Genomic DNA, 5,224 nt, shown 5'->3' with positions numbered 1-5,224 from the left:
GAAGTTGCTGGTTTAGCAGGTACAGTAGTTACTCTGAACAAGCTATTCCATTATAATTCCCTCAAGTGGACAGTGTATTTCAAGGGAGAATCATTATTCTGGAATGAACCCCCTCCCTTTTTTTTATTTTTTGTCTTTTTATTTTGTCCCCAAGGAGCTGTTAAAAAGCAGCAGCAAGATGGCAAACCAGATGTTCAAGCTGCCACCAACCCCAGCAGGTGTGACGGGTGATGCTGTCACGGCAGACAGCTCTGGAAACGGCCCTGTGCCGCCCTGGGTCTCAGCTCTGCTGCACGAAACGGGGCTGATCCGAGTCCTCCTGAGCCTCACGGTGGTTACTAAGTACCCTGTTGGAGACCAGAAGTGGACGAAATGTTTTGGATTAATGCGTAGGTCTGGAGGGGGTCTGGCAAGGTTTAATCTGTTCGTGTTTGCAAAGGACTCTGAGAGCTTGGGATGAAAGCTGGTGGAGATTTGCCAAGTGTTTGCTAACATTAATGGTTAATTATTATGAATGCTGGCAGCCTACAAGCTCAGCCAGCATCGTTCTCCAAGTGATATCCAGACCTGTTATGGAGTTGTTATGCACACAAGACAGGAAGATACAGCTCGCTCTTTCTGCCCTGCGCTCCCAGCCAAAGTCCCATTCCAAAATCAGAGAGCAGCCGCGCTTCTAGGTCTCATTGTAACAACTACTTACAAACCCAGAGCATTTGGCAGGAGAAGACCTAGCCGCCTCCATGTCTGCACTCATTTCTGTCTGTCGGTTCCCTTTTTGCCTGATTTAGCAGAGTGGAAGTAGTGATCCACGTGGAGATACATCCCAAACGGGGTGGCAAGTGGGTGCCACACGCAGGTGCACTGCATGGGCAGATCTGAGCCATCTGGAGAAAGGTGCCGGGCATGTCCCGTGCCCAAATTTGCCCTTCTCAGGGCTCAGGCTGGGTCAGCAGGAGCCTCTTGGGCACGGCAGGTGAAGAAGAAGAAGAGCGAGGCTGCCCGGCTGCCCCCAGCACGGTGAGGGAAGCTGTGCTGCGATGGAGAGGGTGAGGGAGCAGCCAGCCAGCGAGTCCAGCCCCGAGCGTGTGAGATCTGATTTGCCAGATATAATTTGATGGCCGGTAGCATTGCAGAGGCACCTGAGAACCTGCCTTTATCTAATAGTAGTCATCCAGAAAATGAAATCGGATGAGTAAAAGGCTTGAGGTCCATTTGGTCCTGTGAACACGGCTAGCAATTCCCAAACTATGAAAATCCAATTGATCTTCAGTCTGCACCAGCACTGATTTATTTTTTATTTCTCCATTTGAATTTGCAGCCTGAGTTTCTGGAGCTGAAAGCAGCATCCTTCCTGTCTTTTGGCTACTGATAGTATTTTAGAATTATGACAGCAGAGTAATGTTTGCTCTAAAAGGTAACTTCAAGCTGCATTAGTCTCAGATAATTGACAGAGACCAAAGAAGTGATTTTGGGAAGCGCTTGTGCGGAACCAAAGATCTTAGTGAATTGTTACCTTAAATTAATGGTGTAGCGAGAAGCTGCTTGGAGTTGATCAGCTGGCGGTAGTACTAAATGAAGCCGGGCTTTAAAGTTATTAGCCAGGCATCCGCGAGACAGTGCTGTTGTGGATTTATGTGCTCACTTTGTGTCTTATGGAGCCCAAATCCGCACTGAGCTCCGAGTCCACGGGACTCCCCCGACTTCAGTGGGAGCAGCGAGCGCTCAGCATCTCTCAGGATTGGGCTCTCACATGCTGGAGCTCGGCTAGGCCAGCAGGGCTAACAGGATTCACACCTTTAGCGCCCTTCTCAATCCCCAGATGAAATGAAAAGTTCTTCTCTCAACACTTATTAAAGCTCCAATTCTATTTCTCATTATTAAATCATTAAATTGGCCCAAAATGTTTAAGTTAAGTGAAAGGAAGAGAGATTTGTGAGAAAACTGAAGACTCTGAGGAACTGTCAAATAATCTCCGAGGATGAAGAAAGCTGCGGTTGCCAAACCCATAAGCAAAAGGATCAAAAAGCAAAAGTAGAAAACTGCATATGTTTCAACTCTCCCCCCATCTTCCCTAAAAACCTCTGGTGATTTCAATGGGGGGAAATTATTCTGGTAACGAACAGTCTGCTCGATGCTCCTGCCACTGCTGATGCCATTAGCTCGGTGTGCAACCCTGCGCGGTACTGCGATCTCAGTGTGTCCCCATGCGTGACACTGATGTTGCTTTCCTGGGCACGGTGAGTTCATTATCAGTGTCAGCTGGGAATTAATTGGGTTTAGGTGCCTCAGACTAGAATGAGGCCTGCTTTTTTTTTTTTAATTATTTAACATTTTGAGTAAGTAGCTGTTTGATTTTTTTTTTTACAGCCTGTGTTTGATTCTCTGCCTCAGGAACTTTTTCAGAGTATATGCATTTTATTTTTTTTTTCCTGAAAGATCTGCTCCAGATCTGATGGAATTGAAGTTAGGGGAGTCTGGGGCTTGTATTCTGGCTGTTAGCAGCAGTTCCCTTCTGGCCTTGGTATCTACAAACCCGAGTACCAGCTCAGACCCTGGTAAGTGCCACCCTTGTTGGCGGGCGATGTTTATTTGTGGCACATGAGAAGCAAGAGTCATGGGGGAAGGACCGTGACTGGAACTTTTTCAGATATTGAGGATGATTTTCCTGGTGAGGTTGATCACGTCCAGCTCTAAACGTATGATAATAATGAAATGGTGCTTGGATTGCTCTGTCACAACATGAATCTCACTGGGCTGAGGGCACAAACTAGCTCCAGCATGGATGAGAGCCGCTGTAGGTATCCCCTGCCCAAGCAGATGGGGAGGGAGCAAGCTGAGAGGTGACTGCAGTTCCCATGGCCATTTTAATCCTAGGGGAGGCGGCTGTGGGAAAGAGGGGAACCTGCCAGCGAGGGTCACCCATGGCTGTAAAGGCTTTGGCAAGCGAATATTTGTCTTCTAAGGAGGAGTAGATTGAGACCCGTCAAACTTATTTCCCTTGAACAATGAGGCAGGCAACAGATAAGTGCATTCAATCGGCGCTAGCCTGGACTGAATTCAAACTGGCACCTAGAGGTGAAAGACTATATTGTGTTACCAGTTCTCCGACTTGTACAGTCCCCATTAAGATTGTCTTTAATTTAGGCCAGGGAATGCACCAGTCACTTTCTCACACTTGTAGCACTGACCCAGCAGAGGTTAACACAGAGATCTGTTATTATCTGCTTGATCTGTAACTACAGAAAGCAGCAACTAAAGTGTATTTCAAACCCAAATGTAGCCTGCTGGTGCCAGTTACCAGCTAAAGCATGCTCTTTCTCCCTTCTAGCAACTAAATAGCGCAGGTAAGCTGTAAAAAAAAAAAAAAAAAAAAAAAAAAAAAAAAAGTGTGGATTGTTAGAAAAAGAGTGTAGCCTCTGAATGCAATGGAGTTCTTTATCTCACTGAAACAGATATGAGAAATAGCGGGGAAAGGAAAACCAAACAGAGACAAAGCTCTCTCTCCGGAATGTATAAAAAGAACCAAATAAGCCATTCAGAGCATGCGGGTAGATGTTTCTTTAACGGAGTGTTAGCAAGGCAATGTTCATCTCTGCTGGCCTGTCTAGGAACAAAATAAAACCAATGTTGTGTCAACAGGGTAATAAGAAAGAACACCAAAGTGTTTTTCTCTGTGTTAAAGAGAAATCAGGCCCATGAAAGCCATGCATATATTTCAGCAGTGACAGCTTGGGCTGGGAAGAAACGCAGCTTACTGTCGTAAGGAGCCTGGGGTTGACAGGGTGGCATACAGCGGAATTGTAAGGAGATACTGCATGTGATTTGGACTGTGCTACCTGAAAACCCTGACACCTTTCACATAGCAACAATGGTAGAATTTGCCCCAGGATGCATAGCAATAATGTGAATCTTCCATAATCCAGCATCAGGCAATGTTGGGCAGTAAATAAGTCTTTCTCCACCAGAGTCTTAAAGATGCATACCCAATGCTTTATGTAAAAAGCTGCTGTGTGGGAATAAAGTCCAAGCACAAAGGGGAAACAGGGAACAAGAGACAAAAAAGCTGAGTTTTAGGAATGGTAATAGACTGGGGCACTTCTCGTTTGGCTTAATGCGGCTTTTAACTTTGCTGTTGGTGCTTAGATAATGTGCTGGCGGCTCTAACTCTGCCAGTGGTCTGCCCGAGGCTTGCTTTGCTTCTTGGGATGGGTATTTGCTGTTGAGGTATCCTCAGCTGAACTGGGTTAGCTCCGGATGCCCCAGAAGAATCGCCTCCTTGGCCTAGCATGAGCTGTCGGACACCTGCTTTAGTCTCCTGACCATAAACCTGTGGGTATAAGCCTATGGCATCGGCCTGAATGAGGCAGCAGCTCCATGACAGGGCAGGAGTTAACCCAGGCTGTCACCCCCTGGGGCTCATGCTGGGCATGCTCTTCTTTTTTGTCTTTTTTTCCTTTTTCCTGCTGCTGCACTCAGCCGGGTGGCAGAGCATGGGTAAATCCAGGTGGTAAGGCACGGGATGAGGCAGTGTGTGTGGTGTGAGAGGCTGGGCAGGGCTGGCAGCTGGGAACGTCCTTGCCTGCAGCAGGGACTTTCAGGCATTTCTGACCTTCCTCGTAACCCTAGCAAGGACAAGGTGGGAAGCGGGGGAGACATGCTGCCAGGTAGGGTCCTCCACCATGGCCTTCACTCACCAGATTTACCATCACACCTTGACCAGGTGCCACACAACGGATAAAAAAGGAGAGAAACGAGCAAACTGGTCACGTGGGACTGTGCGTTTCTGGCAAGGGCTATTAGCCAGGTCCATGCAGGACAGGCCCAGGCTGTTTGTGAAAGTGATGTCATGCGCGTAGCATGCACGTCACCCTGTGGTTTGTGTTTTATGCACTGGAACGTGGTTTGTGTTTGTGCGCTGGGACACAGTTTGTGGTTTATGCACTGGGACACGGTTCGTGTTTTATACACTGGGATGTGGTTCATGTTTTATACACTGGGACGTGCTTCTTGCTTATGTACTGGGATGTGATTTATGTTTATATACTGGAACATGGGTTGTGTTTACGTGGTTATGCCCAGCCCCACTGCCCGGGGCCGCCCCACCACCGAGCACACCACGACGCCCCCTCCCCACCCCGGTGCGTGCCGCCCGCACCGCGCCCCACCCAAAAAACCAGGCCGCGCGGCGGGGCCGGGCATCCTCGTTGCCGTGGCAACCGCGGCC

Source organism: Cygnus atratus, chromosome 22 (assembly GCF_013377495.2).
Source record: "Cygnus atratus isolate AKBS03 ecotype Queensland, Australia chromosome 22, CAtr_DNAZoo_HiC_assembly, whole genome shotgun sequence".
NCBI lineage: Eukaryota > Metazoa > Chordata > Aves > Anseriformes > Anatidae > Cygnus > Cygnus atratus.
The sequence above is the reverse complement of the archived record's forward strand: the minus strand, read 5'-3'. Positions refer to the sequence as shown.